General features: G+C 36.9%; 3 protein-coding genes across 6 annotated transcripts in view; 1 reads left to right on the top strand and 2 right to left on the bottom strand.

Annotated features, from left to right (window-relative positions):
• Positions 1-17,514, bottom strand: part of LOC101737331 (uncharacterized) — a 155,563-nt gene that overhangs the window by 60,427 nt on the left and 77,622 nt on the right. The window lies entirely within an intron of this gene.
• The window catches only part of LOC110386328 (uncharacterized), a 73,032-nt gene that overhangs the window by 35,371 nt on the left and 20,147 nt on the right, over positions 1-17,514 (bottom strand). The window lies entirely within an intron of this gene.
• The window catches only part of LOC101744163 (U8-agatoxin-Ao1a), a 74,325-nt gene continuing 71,012 nt past the window's right edge, over positions 14,202-17,514 (top strand). For 2 of the 4 annotated variants that reach the window (XM_062672129.1, XM_062672126.1), the window contains exon 1: positions 14,202-14,336. The gene's annotated coding sequence lies outside the window, so the exon portion shown is untranslated. Of the gene's footprint in view, positions 14,337-14,413; positions 14,446-17,514 lie in introns of all 4 variants that reach the window. The other 2 variants (XM_062672130.1, XM_038015479.2) reach the window with 2 other exon arrangements.

Genomic DNA, 17,514 nt, shown 5'->3' with positions numbered 1-17,514 from the left:
ACGTACCATCTGGCTATTAATATAAAAAAAAAAGAAAAAAGACAATAATAATATGCCCGCTGAGTTTCTGGCCAGTTATTCTCAGGACGGGGGCTATTTTTTGTGAATTGGCGGTAGTTCTTTTTGACGTTCAACAAGAATGTACTTTCATTTTTGTTGAATAATTTTTTTTTGATTTGATTTGATTTGATTTGATATGGAATGAGCTCCCCTCCACGGTGTTTCCCGAGCGCTATGACTTTTCCTTATTCAAAGGCTTCTTCAAAGAGGCTTGTGGAGAGTAATAAGCGGTAGGCAGCGGCTTGGCTCTGCCCCTGGCCTTGCTGAAGTCCATGGGCGACGGTACCACTTATTATGCCTTATGCTCGTCTGCCTACAAGGGTAATAAAAAAAATACTATAGGTGACGTACCACTATGAATGCGTGTAGGTCACGAGTACCGTACGTGGCCCACTGAAGAAATTATGTCGATTTCTGTTATTAATTGGATTACCTGGATTGCCTTCTTTTGTTTGTTAATGTATGTTTGTCTTTTAGGTCTCTTAGAAATAGATCTATTCTCAGTATCTTCGGATTTGTCTTTTTCAAAGTCTACTAGATATTTCGGCGCTTTAGTAAGAAGATCGAAAATAGAGATCGACATAATTACTTCAGTGCGTCACATAGGGCGCCGGTTAACATGGCAGTCAACGTGTTGAATCTATCAACTATGTGAAATAAAACGTTCATGTGAAGCATCCTCCGTACTAATAATAAAAACATCTAAAATTTACAAGCTAAAATGCTTGTTATTTCGCTAATGCTAAGAGAATGAGTACTGTAAGTGCTTTTAAAATAAGTTTGTTTTACAAAATCTCGTCTACTTCGGGGAATACTAATAAAACTCTTTTAAAACTCCCATACACAGCTCTAGTCGCTATAGTGGCTCTTTCACAATACAAGCAGTGCGATTATGGAATTCTCTCCCTCAACCTATTCGTGCTAGTTCCTCTCTAGAAGTTTTTTAAGAGTCAAATGAAGAAACATTTCCTGTCACTTTAATCGTATTTAAGTTATTGTTTTATGTATTTTTATTTATATGTATTTTTCATTTAATGTTAGATTATTTTTTTTAATGCTTAGTTAAAAATCATGCTTTATATTGTACACTATTCCCCTCTTATACATCGTATTTCTCTCTGATAATGGTTTGCTGGAAGAAAACTCATGAATGAGTTAAGCTCGCCTTTGTACATAGTATTTAGAATTCTTTAAATCTGTTTTTTATTGTATTTTCTTTTGTGTACAATAAGTATAAATAAAAATAAAGAATAAAAAGGTTTTTCTTGGGCTTTTTTTCGCTTAGAAAATTCCATCTAAGGTGTATTTATGAAATGGAAATGTAATCTAATTATTTTAGGTTAATGCTTATAAAAAGTAAGTGATGCTAGTATTTTCGAGAAAAGTCTCTGTTTAAAGCAGGTTTAAATATGAGACCAACCGATATTAAGTGGTTATAGATGTAAGGTGGAAATTTGAAATGGAAATATAATTAACTAATTAATAATATAAATAAATAATTATTTAAGTTAATGCTTGGAGAAATAGGCCAATATTTTCGAGAAAATCTTATTGCTTAAAGCGCGTTCAAAGATTAAACCAGCCATTTTAAGCGATTACAGATGTTCATAGAAAACCCGAATACCTTTACTGATGAAAACACATGAGTTCAATATTAATTGTATCATCTGATGGCTACCTCATCTTTCATGCCGGACCACTAATATGCTCGGTAGTCTAACCATTAGTAATATTATCTTTTTTATTTGTCCAATGACTAGTAGTGCTTATGTTTAATTTGATACCAGTACTGAAAACCACACGCCGACTCCGATCCGGTAGTAGATTCATTCGCGAAACAGCTACTCTTGAGTTGTTAGGTCTCCCTTGAAGGCGCCCGGGTAGCTGTTAGCAAATTCCGCCCCTTCTGGCTGAGCCCTTACTCGCCCATCTGTCCTTGTGAAACTGGAAAGGCCTCTGGGCCACCAGTTAACCTTCAATCATAAAAAAAACCCCACGCAAATTAGTGCAGCTAATGTGCAACAATTTGCTAAAGATTATAATTTTATATTTGTTGAAGTGAAGGTTTTTTATTTAATACTAGCTTTTGCCCGCGACTTCGTCCGCGTGGAATAGTTACTTTGGCATAACGCTAAATTTTACCCACGACTTCATTTACAGTACTCAGGATTAGAACTTCATTACTGAACCGGTAGATGGCATTGAAGAAGATAGATTTTGAGATTTTTTGACAAACAATTTTTTAATTTTTCGTAAAAAATATTTTTTTTTTCTTAATAAAAAGTATCCTATGCTACTTCTAATACCTCCAAGAATATGTGAACAAAGTTTCAAGATGATCGGTTGAGTAGTTTTCGCGTGAAAGCGTAACAAACAAACTTACATTCGCATTTACATATTAGTAGGGATTTAGGTGTATAATTTTTTATTTTATTTTACTGTGATATGTTACCGTATCAACAAATACTTACTAAAATTCAGACACACAGACACAGTCTCCTCAGTGTATGTGGCGGTAACGATCTTTTATCTCTACGCAAGTTATGAATTTCTGGTGTTTTGGTTAATATGAAACTTTAACAATAAAAGGAAATCGTCGTAACCGATTCTGCTTCTTTGCCAGTCGGGTTGTAGTTTGGGTTGAATGAACTTGCCCCGTTTTCGCGCTTGTAGGTCAAAACAATCAATCTCTTGGATCATTTCTGTCCTTTATGGATTTTCCGGTGGCTTTATTTTTCGTAAGCAACGAAAGCAAACGATAATTTGTATTGTATTGTTATAAGATTATTTGTCATCATCAGATTAACTATCAGAAAGCTCGGTTTTTTTTTCTGTTGCTTATATGGGTGGACGAGCTCACGGCCCACCTGGTGCGAAGTGGTTAACGGAGCCCATAGATATCTACAAAGTAAATGCCGCCACCCACCTTGAGATACTGGTGGTAGGAGCTCTTGTGAGTCCGCGCGGGTAGGTACCATTATCCTGCTTATTTCTGCCGTGAAGCAGTATGCGTTTCGGTTTGAAGGGTGGGACAGCCATTGTAACTATACTGAGATCTTAGAACTTATGTCTCAGGGTGGATGGCGCATTTACGTTGTAGATGTCTATGGGCTTCAGTAACCACTTAGCACCAGGTGGGCTGTGAGATCGTCCACCTATCTAAGCAAAAAAAAAGATATGAGTTCTAAGGTTTCAGTACGGTACAACGACTGCCCCAAACATTAAACCGAAACGCATTACTGCTTCACGGCAGGAAAAGGCAGGGTGGCGGTACCTACCGGTGCGGACTCACAAGTCGTCCTACCACCACTAAAATTCTATCTAAAAGTGATTGCCATTATTTCACATTTATTTATTTTTCCTAAGCATGCATATTTACTTCCTATAGTTTTTTATTAATTATTGCTTCAATTGATGGACGAGGTCATGGCCGACATGCTGCTTAGTGATTACCGGAGCCCATAGACATCAACAACGTAAACTGCTTCTCATCTTGAGACATGAGTACTAAGTATTAGTTTTACAGTACAACCCTTCAAACCGAAACGCATTACTGCTTTGCGGCAGAAATTTTTCGCGGGTTTACCAGTCCCACTTTCTCTGCCTCTAGGTGTTAAAGTTTAGTTGATGAAGTATCGAGATATCACAACTCGAAACCCAATTCGTCAATGTTCAGACATCCAGGAAACCATTTTTATTATTAACAAATATAAACACAAGGTGCAGATCAATCAGTCCAGTTTTGCAGGAGAAATTTGTCGAAAGCCAAACGTTCTTCCGGATTAAATTGGATAAAAGCCAACGGCTTCTTGGTTGGCGGTTGGCGATATATCCAGGCAGTATACACTATTGTAAAAGGGTTTATGAAGTCGTGGTCAAAAAGATAAGATGCCCGGTGCATTGCGGTGTAATGTAAAAGCTGAGATTTAGAACTCACGTCTCAAGGTGGGTCGCGGCATTACGTGGTTGTATTCTATGGCATTGGTGACCAGTTAACACCAAATAGGCCGTGAGCTTGTCAATCCATCTAAGCATTAAAAGAAAAACCCCGCTATCCAGAGTATCTAATGTGTCAATAAAACCAAAATCGTAGAGTTATACACATTGCTAAGCAATTTACCAACAGGATTCGGTCACATTATGTCTAAATATCTCTAAATGAATGAAATAAGTACATTAAGGCTATCTATTAAATTATTTCATATTTCGACTTCACAATACGTCGCAATACGAATATAATGTTTATGGTTTGTGTCTCATGTTATCAATGTACGCATTCTGAATAAAGTGGATTAGATTTTAGACTTAACCGGTCGTAATAAAATAACTTGTCTAATAAAAAATAATCATCGTAATAAATAAAAAACAACCGATCGCTGTGGCGAGGCTTGGGGGAGGCCTATGTCTAGCAGTGGAAGTCTGCGGGCTGACAGAAAAAAAAAAAAAAAGATAGAGAACATATCAACGATTAAGAAATTGGTTGTTAAAAAATTGTCATAGCGAAGTTTAAGAAAAAAAAAAAACTGAGCGAAACAGACAACTTTACACATAGAGAGAAGAGATAGTATGCATTATTTTGACGTCGCTCCCTAGTTTCTGTTTTTAGATAAACTCTAACAAATTCTATTTCATTTTTATATGTATAAGCTAGCTGCTATTATTTGCTGCTGCAACGGCCGCAACGCACCATTGCGGTCAGGGTCATCCGTGGTTATCGCACCATCTCCTTTGAGGCGGCGTGTGTACTGGCCGCCTTGGGTTCTGGAAGCGGAGGCGCTCGCCGCTGACTATAAGTGGCGGGCTGACCTTCGTGCCCGGGGCGTGGCGCGTCCCAGCCCCAGTGTGGTCAGAGCGCGGAGGGCCCAATCTCGGCGGTCCGTGCTGGAGTCATGGTCCAGACGGCTGGCTGATCCTTCGGCTGGTCGTAGGACCGTCGAGGCGATTCGCCCGATCCTTGTGGATTGGGTGAATCGTGACAGAGGACGCCTCACTTTCCGGCTCACGCAGGTGCTCACTGGGTATGGTTGTTTCGGTGAGTTCCTGCACCGGATCACAGCCGAGCCGACGGCAGAGTGCCACCATGTGGTTGCGATTTGGACACGGCAGAGCATACGCTCGTCACCTGCCCCGCATGGGAGGGGTGGCGCCGTGTCCTCGTCGCAAAAATAGGAACCGACTTGTCGTTGCCGAGTGTTGTGGCATCGATGCTCGGCGACGACGAGTCGTGGAAGGCGATGCTCGACTTCTGCGAGTGCACCATCTCGCAGAAGGAGGCGGCGGGGAGCGTGAGAGACGCACAATCCCGCCGCCGTCGAGCGGGGGCCAGGGAGGCGGATTTCGCTCAAGCCCTGGCCCTCTAAGAGTTTCGGGTCCCCCTCACATGTCGGTCTGGGGACCGGCGAGGGGGGCCTAAGAAGACGACGTGCAAGCTGCTCTGCACGCGTTTTACGCAAGAGCATCCGGGTGATGGAAGGCCGGCTATCCTCGACCCACGCTGGTTCTGGCCCAGCGGGGTATTTCGTAGGGTAACACACTCTAACCGGCGCCATCTAGGCGGACTTCGGACAGTCTGCCGACCGAGAGGGCTGGTGGTCGTGGCGCCGACGACCACCAGTCCGGCGTCCCGAGGGGGAGGGTGATGGGAGAGATGTGCTCCGCACTAAACGCTTCACTTTCCCCCCTTTGCCTTGTCATGAATTCTGTCTCATGCGAGGTTTGGACGTTGGTTGTTGAGCGACAGGAGGTTTTTGTCAGTTCGACTCTGACATACCCCGCCCAGTATCCCCAGAAAAGGGCGGAAGTCCGGCGATTTCCTCCTGACCAAAAAAAAGAAGCTGCTATTATTTAGACGGAACTTAAAACATAAGTTGAAATCCAACAAAAGATCAATAAACTATTTAGAAACTGTCGAGAGACTGATGGATGTCTTCCGAAACTTTATCTAAAAGCATAAACTTTAGATGGAAAAGTTTGTCGTGATCTTGAAAATAATTTTCAATCCTGAAACGGGACGCGGCGTCAAAACGCCTGTTCTTTTTTTCATTATAATATGTTCGGGTTACGTATGTATTATATGTATCTTGCTACGTTACAAATTGTCCATTATTACTGATATCCATTGATGATCCGAGAAAGAGTTAAGGTTGTAAAGCCATTGGGACACCATTTCGTTTAATGTAACTCATTAAGTTGAGCTTAGTTAGTTAAGCTTGTCATTTACTGGTGGTAGGACCTCTTGTGAGTCCGCACGGGTAGGTACCACCGCCCCGCCTATTTCTGCCGGGAAGCAGTAATGCGTTTCGGTTTGAAGGGTGGGGCAGCCGTTGTGACAATACTGAGACCTTAGAACTATATCTCAAGGTGTGTGGCGCATTTACGTTGTAGATGTCTATGGGCTCCAGTAAACACTTAACACCAGGTGGGCTGTGAGCTCGTCCACACATTTAAGAAAAAAAAATAAAAATTCAATTTGTAATGCAGGAGCAATGAAACAGGTTGCATTTTCACGGGATAAAGAATTGATGCATGAATCTCTTGTTCAAATTACCAGTCGATTTGTGAATCGGTTGGTATGTAAAATGACGAATCAATGAAAACCTTGTTACATTTTTTATAACCCATACGTACTCGTATATCCGACGTTAGCCGGGTCCTTTTAAAAATACCGTGATAAAAAGTGTCCTAAAAAGTTATAAATATGTTTTATGCGAAATTTCTCCAAAATCCACTTCAAAGAAAATATTTTTAAATTATTGGTATCTTTTAGAATTATTTCAAACGAAGAAGAATATTCTATTAAATCTTTTAAAGAAACTCTAAAAGATTTTTAGGTTCTTCAATGAAAAAATGTGCTGTAATTATCAAGCTATAGTTTAAAATATACTGTTGGAAGTATTTATCTTATCACTAGCTGACCGGGCAGACTTCGTAGTGCCTCAATCGGTAAATAAAAGATCTAAACTTTTCTATAAAATAAACTTAAAACAAATAAAAGGAATCCGTCCGACGGGGGACACATCAAAGGGAAAACAAAATTGTTATTTTTATTTAATTCCGAGCATTTTCATATTTCACTACCTTTTAAACCTTCTCTGGACTTCCACAAATAATTCAAGACCAAAATAAGTCCAGCCGTCGAGTTTTAGCGAGAGTAACGAACAGCATTTCATTTTTATCTATATAGATGAAGATGATAAATAAGATACAGTCTATTTTCAGTTATATGTTTCCAAACACCTCACTGCTTTAGGTAAATGGCCGAAAACCCAAATATATTGTGAAGTTTTGGCTATATCAAATAGTAACCATGGATTAATATTTAAGATTACAGTTAATATTTAAGATATTAAGAGAATAAAAATAAGTTTGTTCTATGATTTGCTGCAGCTTAATGGACTGCTTTTTCTATTTCGTTTTTTTTTCATAATCAACAAAAAAATAGATACAAATCTTTCTTTTAATTATATCTAAATAAACCTAAGATTGTATCAGATATTCCGATACTAAAATATTTTTTATCTATAATAACGGTATTTGTAAATTGAGAAGAGACAAAAATGAGTAAATTTCATTATGTACGACGTTATTTTTAAGCGTTTGCTATGATATAAAAAATCAACGTACTTTGATTTTACATATTCATGAAAATCGTATTTATTTTCTAATTATTTCTAATACTTTCTTCAAAAGACGCGTGAGCAAATTCACGTGCGTTCAAAACGATTTGAATATGAAATAAAGTTCAAGCTTTGTATCGAATGTTGAAAGGAATGGAGCGCTCATTATTATGTTGTGTTTTGGTATTCGATCGAGAATTTCTTTTCTGCTTTGGTGTGATTTAACGGTCCTAGCATTGCTAGTAATGCTAGTACCAATTTAGACAAATGTCTAGTCACTAAATTCCATAATAGTTTACCTTTTCTTATTTGTTACGTTTGGTTTTCTTGTGAAGGCGAAAGGTGGAGATTGATTGTTCAAAAATGGTTTTTATTGGTAAGTAAAGTTCATCAATAGCTTTAAGCAAAAGGAGAAGAAAATCTGCCAACACACTGAGGACGAAAAGCTAACAAGCTATTTTACCTTTGCCTTTTTATGTTTAGATTTTGGAAAATTTGAAGTTATTTTATAGTAATTTGAGATTTTTGTATTGAAAATTATAAAGCGATTGATTGACGACCTCATGAACTTCGCGGGAGTTCACTAGATGGAGCAGCAATGAATCGATGATTATGGTAAACCTCGAATTCATGCAGCCTTCCAAGTGTCAAATGGCACCGGTAGTTACCAGAACTCACCGCAAGACGTCGATGTTTCGATTATGTTACACCAAATCTGACGCATCCGAGACCCAACCTAGAAAAAATTGTACCTCTCATCTTATACATTAGACGACGATTTGCACACGAAACAATGTGTACGTGATCTATAAAGCCGTAATTGTGTTTCGGAGGCTCGTGTAAATGCTGAAAAAGGGAAGATGAGGAAAACGCTCGGGACCGAACAACAAAGAAATTTCACACAAAATATGTTAAGAGCTAAAGGGTGACAGGAAACGCCACCAGGAATCCAATAAAAGAATTTAAAAGACGCGTAGTCACGCCGTCAAGATCCACCCTTGTTTAGGTATGCGAACAAATACAATTTCGCCTCCGTAAATAATAAAGCAAAGAGCATGCAAGGACACTAAATGTTTTGATTTTGGTATTTTTATGGTCTATTTTTTTGATACTTAAAAGTAATTGGTGTTTAAAAACATCTAAGTTGTATTTAATTTGTCTTATTTGACGTTATCAATGTACGATCTGTGAATAAGGTAGATTAGATTTTAGATTTAAGTGTCGTCTTAAATGAATGATAAAGAACATATTAACGATCCAGGAATTGTGATAATTGGTTCTTAAAATTTTACACAACGCTTAAGCAAAACTCTAATGGAAACAGATATACTTATTTACACCAGGACGAAAGATATTCTTGAGACTTTTGTTCAGTGATGAAATTTTTTTTTTTGGGGTAGGTGTAGAGTGGAAGGGTAAGTACTACCATACTGCCATTACAAATAGTTAGGCGTTTCAGTTTAAAGAGTGTGTCGCTGTTACATAAAACAACTGAAACTTCAATTTTTTGTCTTAAGGTGGGTTGGGATATTCACGCTGTGATTTATATAGGCTTCGGTAGCCATGCAATCATACGGCCGTCAACGGGCCGTGAACCTTTGCAAAAAAATCTAGGCAAAAAATAGTAACAACCTAACGGATAAAAGATTGTCGTTTTTGCTGTAGTTCTACGGTACCCCGCTGGTACATAGGGCCTTTACAAGTTGACTCCACTTAACCATGACTTGCTCTTGCTTCTTGATATCACTCCACGGCAAAAGATTATTGTTTTTAAATCGCGAAATTAATACACTTTAACACTGCTCCATTCGTTCGATGTTGTGTGAGGTCAAACGTTCGCAACCACTTACTACCCAAGTATTAAATTTTAAGCTAAGGAATTTTCTGTGAAAGATGCGAAGATGATGTCCACAAATATGTAGTTGCTGTTATTGAATTTTTGAAACGGTATTAGATATTTAAATTTGAAGCTATAAAACATTACACTTTGAAACAGTACTCGAAAATACAGTAATTTAATATACATCAGGTTCAAGCGGCTCAACTGGCTTTAGTATTCACAATATATATATTTTTAAAATACATCGACTTTTCAGAAGCGTTATTGTATTCATAATGTATCTGCGAGATTTAATCTAATATATATTCGAATAGGGCAAACTTATTTCATGCTCTCGACATTCAATTTAGTTTGATGAATGGAATTGCTATTGGAAAATTCTAACGTTGTCTGACGTTTTTTATTACTGTAAAGGAAGTGATTTAATATTTTAATTACTTACATAAAATGGTCTGTGGTCAGACTTTACAGTTTCTGTGGTCAAATAGTTCTATTAGCATCGACGACTGGCGAAAACTGAAGAAAGCCTGTTATTTATGTGTGTAATTGTGTATGTATATAGTCTGATATATTATGTATTAGTGTTTTTATTTATTATTGTTACTATTATTGTTATTGTGTACAGTATCAATAAGTAAATTGATTAGATTGTACTTTTCTACCCACCTATGTAAAGCTCACCTTCTTTAAGAACGGTTAGCTGGTAGATAACTCAATTGTTGAGTTAAGCTCGCCATTTTTATAACTTTTCGTAATTATTATATTGTTTTAACTGTAAACAATAAAGAATAAAAAAAAACACTTTCAATATACTTACACTATTAAGAAAATTAGGTAGTTCTCTAACTGAAGTTCTGTAGTTAATAGAAAAAAAGATAGTCCAGACAGACAAATCAGTCCAAATTGATTTTCAATTTGTTCGATCCGCTTTCGTAATGGCGGGTGATAATCGATTGCAAAATTACCCCGAATCGAAGATTGAATTACTTCGTAAACAAACCACTAGTTGTGAATAACTGGGTCATACAGTTGCTTCTTCGATTACTTTTCACACTGTCAAGACTGAGTACATATGTCATTATGATGGAAGATTATCAGGCTGTCATATGCTAGGATAGTATTACAATAGTATTACTGGTGGTAGGACCTCTTGTGAGTCCGCGCGGGTGGGTACCACCACCCTGCCTATTTCGGCCGTGAAGCAGTAATGCGTTTCGGTTTGAATGGTAGCCGTTGTAACTATACTTGAGGCCTTAGAACTTATATCTCAAGGTGGGTGGCGCATTTACGTTGCGGATGTCTATGGGCTCCAGTAACCACTTAAGACCAGGTGGGCTGTGAGCTCGTCCACCCATCTAAGCAATAAAAAAAATAATTAATGTTTCAAACAAAATTTTTAAAGGTTAATAAGAGAGCCAAACATAGTCATTATGAGCACACCTAAGCATTAAGCCCCAGAAGTATCCTTCACTTATAATCACAAAATCACTCATGATCTGGCCACCTTTGATCTGCAATCATGCCATTTTCCCGAATTTGAAAATGGCCGATAATCTTTTGTGATTGAAGACTTACCACCGTTTTTACTGAATTAAGAATAAGTTAAATTGGAGTCTGCCTATGACATTTTCATTACACGATACAAATAGACTAGCGTCGGGTCTGACCTACATACATTCGGACTGTTTCTAATTTCGTTACAGCCGTCAAGCCGTTCAGTGACAAAGCCTAGTTCCGATTGTAAATTTAAACCGTAAGTTAGTTATTTTAGAGGCTATTCTACAGTGAATCAAAAATTTTACATACTTCTTAATTAAAGTTAGCTGTATATATGAAATATCTTCCTTAATTTTCGTAAATGTTCACAAGTTTTAAGTCTTATTTTGTGTTATTATAACGACCCTCCTGCTCCTTAAATTGGAATGTATGAATGTTTTTTGGCAGTAATAGGGTGATGAGGAATAGGTAGAATGCCGTATGCACTAGCACAACTAAAATGTTTTTTTTTTTTAATTTATTAACTCTTCATCTTAGCATTAAAAAAATAATTAATTACAAAAACAGCAGCGTCCTATAATATATTCATTAAAAAAACTGTATATTAGATTATTCTTATTGTTTTTCCAAAGACGATATTTGTCTTAAGTGTGCGGAAATACATTGGAAAAAACAATGCACAAAAAATCTATGAAGGGATAACATTATCCGAGTTCATTCAATTGAGAGGGTGCATATACATGTCGGGATTATTTTGTTCAGCGAATTATTTTTGTGCGAAGTGCTTGAGTTATTATTCAAATAATACAAATATGAAGAAAGAAAGTTTATTTTGCAGCAGCAGCAGCAGCAGCCAATAAACAAATACAAATAAACAAAATTAAACAAAGAGAAACGTTTATTCATTCTAGCAGACAAATTACAATGCTAACTACGAATTATGCATCTATTACATTGTATTCTTCAAATAAGTTTTAAGTAACAATAACCCGTAAAATTGTAGGATGTGTACCTACCTTATGTAGATAGCCGCGAAAGCTATTATTATCCAGCCTAATAATAGATGGCGCCAAAATGATTTGCTTAACAATTACAATACTTAATTAAATTATTACTGTTAATTATAATATAATTAATTATAAATATTTATGCCTTATTAATATTTAATTATTTATACAGGCATTTGTATTTTTAAACCATAATATGAACATTAAACATATTTCGAATATTTTCACATCAAAACAGTGTCTGCTAAATATTAAATATGGTAGAATAACAGTTTCATCTTGCTAATAATAAATAAATAATAAAATAAACTAAACTATATACATCTTGTAAATTATTGCCAAATGGTGGCGTTTGCGTCCATATATATTTAGTATCCCTTTATAGGCAAACAAGAACACGGCTTACCTGGTACACAATTGTTATCGACGCTTGTGGATGTCAGTAATGCCAGGTCTATACCCAAGCTAATGCCCACCGAAATAAAATGAAAAAAAAAGGGTGCGTGTACTTATGTACGCCCGTAAGAAGTTATACTTTATTTTTATTAAATTTATTTCTTTTTTTATTATTTAAATTTTAATCAATTTGAAAAAAAATTGATTAAACAACATCCTCAATCACGTATATTGGACATCACTTTTCTTGACATCGTATAAATTCGGTAATTCTCGGTACGGTTCGGAAAGTTCACCTGCGGCTATATTCAGACTCGCCAAGCTACGTCTGTCATATTGTAATGAGCGATTTAGTGGGCAACTTCATTCTGTTAATTTTGTGTCACTCTCATCAATTTTTCATAACCCGCCTAAAGAAGTATAACTTCAAAATGAAAAACCATTCTTGCTAGAAATGTTATATAGATTACTTAGCACTTCAGGGAACTATTTTGACCGTGACAGTACATATCTGACATTTAGAGATAGTCACCGCAGAACAAGGCCGGATTTAACTGGTCATTTATAAATATAATCACCCTGTAGCTGTAGGAAAAGGCTCTTGTTTTGTCTATTTATTGCCCAAAAGAGTTCATCTGTATTCCCTGTATTATTCTCTATATATGTGCCTATATTCCTGTTGTGAATGTTAGTGCAGGAGAAACATTTCTGTTTTACTAAGAAGGAATTGTCACTGTACTTATTGTTCTCCTTGTCTAACTGTTTCTCCTTGTCACCTTTGTGAAGTCGTCGTGGCCTAAAAGATAAGACGTCCGGTGCATTCTTGTTGAAGCGATGCACCGGTGTTCGAATCCCGCAGGCGGGTACCAATTTTTCTAATGAAATACGTACTCAACAAATGTTCACGATTGACTTCCACGGTGAAGGAATAACATCGTGTAATAAAAGTGAAACCCGCAAAATTATAATTTGCGTAATTACTGGTGGTAGGACATGTTGTGAGTCCGCGCGGGTAGGTACCACCGCCCTGTCTATTTCTGCCGTGAAGCAGTAATGCGTTTCGGTTTGAAGGGTGGGGCAGCCGTTGTAACTATACTGAGACCTTACAACTTATATCTCAAGGTGGGTGGCGCATTTACGTTGTAGATGTCTATGGGCTCCAGTAACCACTTAACTCCAGGTGGGCTGTGAGCTCATCCACACATCTAAGCAATAAAAAAAAAAAAACTAACGTTTTTCATTGCTAAAATAAATAATTATAAAACATCAGAGTTTATGTTGAAAGGTCAGTTACAAAAAAAAACGGAAACGTAACAGCAAGTCAGTAATATAATAGACCTTTATAGCATGAAGCCGTATCTTCAGACTAGTTCGGACGACATTTCAAAATGAATTACATAGTAGCTTTCTATTTCTGTAAAATATGGCCCACGTACATTCTATTGTGAAGCTTATAGATCTAATAAACAATTAGCTGCAATGATGACGTCAAATTCATTGACGATTCACGTGTAGCCCATGTACGAATGTGGGTGTGACATAGAGATATTAAAACTGAAAATCAATTTATGTGATATCAAAATTATAATAAATTTAAATAGCGTTATATTACGATTTTTTAGTCAACCAGTTTTAAATTTTGAGATAAACATGACCAAATTTCCTAAGAAACAAAGTTTTCTATTCCAAATTGAAGCCGTTTTTTTTTTGATTAAGGTATGTTATAGTGATTTTCCATAAAGAGAAATAATTTGCCTAGCTAACAGCTCTATGAATATCCGCCCACTGCTTTTGAGTTCGGGGTTGAGACTGGCTGTATAAGGGCAGCCGCGTCATTCGTAGCCTCACTTGTGCTTCAGCTCGCCACCCGATCACACGGGCAGGCGTTGCGACTCAACTTACAACCCAACGACCGCGCGTGTACGTATTAAACAACTTAACATTATATTTTCAAAAATTTTAATGCAATAAATTGATATAATATAGCTCCCTAATAGATTTTTTGTGTGTGTTTGTAGGCGATATTCCGGTAAGTCACTATTAATTTTTTTGTTATGGGTGTAATTTGTCTCGGTCTTGTAAACTTGGTAATGGGCGAGGTTGGAACTCTGCCATTGTTGTTTTTCCATTTGGGAACAATTAAAAAATATATTTCGATCCTCATTTAAAAAAGGAATTACTTGCTTATACCATAGATTATACACTTAATATATTTGAGAGCTTATACACATACGTTCGTTATTTGGATTATTAACGAAATCGCGTTCCGTTGATTTTATTCTTTTTCAACATCCATTGGTCGCCGATTTCTAATATTAAAATTGAAATTTGGAATTGCGAGGCCTTACGCTTTTTTTTCATGTTTTAATATGAAAATGTATTTTTTTAGTACAGCTAACATAAACCCTTATTACAATATTGTAATACATTTTTCATTGATGCCAGCAGGAAACTTCGAGAATTGTTTACGCTGTTTTCACCATTTTATATTCGTGCTCGTAGAGTTGAAAAACAAAGCAATAAATTATCTTTACAGCACGCCGTAAGCTTAATGGAATTTCAGCGGTGTTCGTTAACATGTGACATTCAGAATTACAAAGTAGTTTATCGCGTACGTAAAATATCGATTGTGTTTTACAAATTGTCAACAAAGCCGTAAGAGGATTTACTAACATAATTAAAGTGACTTAGAAAGCACACTTCTAGAGCTTCGCGTATTCTTGAATTTCTCTAATGAAAAAATTCAAATAGCTTTTTTGTCTTAGTAACATCAAAGTGAACCCACTGAATTACTAATGCCGGTACTAATCCACTTATCCATCCACTTTATTGGCTACGTAAGCTACGTCGCTACGTCGTGACCCTCTACGACTATCTACGAGGTAGCGTGACGAACACGACATATAAAATTCGGTGAAGTGCCTACGACCAAACGTAGAAGAGGTTTCGTAATACAAACTATAGCGTCTTGTTGGTAAAAGAATGAATTAGCTACTATATACTATGTAGACCGACGGAACACACAGCTCTTGTGAATATACGGGAATCCTTGAACACAAAAATATATGAGTGAAATCGCGGCCCACCGGCTGAGTTAGAACGCCGCCACCCATTTTGCGACACGATCTGGATGTCTCATTTTTATCTCAGAGCTGCCTACCCACACTCCAAACAAAAATGAACACATCATCTAGGACGAACACTACAAAATAAAATTAAAATAAAAAATACCTTAGTACCCATATCATTTATGGGCTCAGGTGACCACCTAACACAAGGTGGGCCCTGAGTTCTTCAACCTATCTAAGCAATAAATAAAACACAAGATGAGTCTACCTACATATACAGAACCACTAAACACTCTACGACTAGTAAATACGCATATTTTTTTATGTGCTCCTTCTTATTGTACGATTTCCTTTCTTCATCATGACTGACCTCTGAATAATATGAGGGATTCCAAATAGATGTCCTGCCCTAAATCAATTACGATTTTTGTTGGTATAATTTACTGTGAAGGTGTTGCGTGATCACCATCTGAGTAGGGATGGACTTCATCGAATTTCAAATAAAGTAAATATAACAAGTATATTGTACGTACACATTTATGTTGAGCGATGCACCGGTGTTCGAATCCCAGGCGGGTACCAATTTTTCTAATGAAATACGTACTCAACAAATGTTCACGATTGACTTCCACGGTGAAGGAATAACATCGTGTAATAACAATCAAACCCGCAAAATTATAATTTGCGTAATTACTGGTGGTAGGACCTCTTGTGAGTCCGCGCGGGTAGGTACCACCACCTTGCCTATTTCTGCCGTGATGCACTAATGCGTTTCGGTTTGAAGTCTGGGGCACCTGTTGAACTATACTGAGACCTTAGAACTTATATCTCAAGGTGTGTGGCGCATTTACGTTGTAGATGTCTATGGGCTCCAGTAACCACTTAACACCAGGTAGGCTATGAGTTTGTCCACCCATCTAAGCAATAAAAAAAACAATTAAATGTTAAGAAAGATTTTCCATGAGTTCGCCTCGTTCATATGAAAGTTCCGGACAACTTAATAATTCTATATGTTCATTCTGCGGAATTCGGATTCTATGTGTGGATTCTCATAAAGCTTCAGTTATTGACGGAAAAAACCGGACACGGTCCACAGAGATGCCATAATAATAGAGCCGACTTTTTCAAGAAGTCATATTCGTAGTTTGAAGCGTAATATTGAATCTATCTTTTGCTAATATCGGGTTGTAATGGATTCGTAATTAATTTTCAGGGTCTCTCGATGAAAAAAATATAATTTGTAGTCAATTAAAAAAAAGATCAAGGCAATTCGTTCTTTTTAGTTTTACTTGTAGAGAAAATAGAGAATAGCATATCGTAAGACAGAATCAATTTAATATATAGTTAATAATAATATTGCCTAATTTCCCGAACCAGGATCACCAGTTTAAGAAATAATTATTAATTACTATTTAGGTTTGCTCTTATGGCGTACATTATTAAATTTTAATGCATACACACATATATTCATTTATTTCGGGGAATTTAAGGGGCACGTGCCGGTTTTGGAAGTTAGACCTCCCGAGTGCTAGGCAGTCATAATATCGCATGGTATATATATATTGACGTATCTTTGAAATCTTAATCACTTAACAGTATAAGTGCACTGCGCATTTTTAAACCAACAAGCTTTCAACTATAAAATGTGTCTCATTTGCTTGGCAATACGTTATTCTTTGTAGTTTAATTAAGACCTATTATTTGAGATCGCTTTTGGGTAGACCTATTATTGAATAGGTGGTGTTTTGCGTGGTTTTTGTCAAAAAAAAACAAATTATATTGTATGATAGTATTTTGGCTGTCTGGTGTCATACGAGAATAGCACAACCTCAAATCATCCAGTGGGTGTCGTAAAAGGCTACTGATTCTCAGAGGAGTGGGCAGCAGCGTTCTTTGAGTACATACTGCTATTTGCAGGTGGGAGAGCGTATTGTAAATCCGCACGAGTAGTTATGACAATTCTGCTCATTTCTGACGCGAAATACTCATGTGTTCAGGTTCAAACAGTTCGACAGCCGTAATGTTTTACA

Source organism: Bombyx mori, chromosome 14 (genome assembly GCF_030269925.1).
Source record: "Bombyx mori chromosome 14, ASM3026992v2".
Taxonomy (NCBI): Eukaryota; Metazoa; Arthropoda; class Insecta; order Lepidoptera; family Bombycidae; genus Bombyx; species Bombyx mori.
The sequence above is the reverse complement of the archived record's forward strand: the minus strand, read 5'-3'. Positions and strand labels throughout refer to the sequence as shown.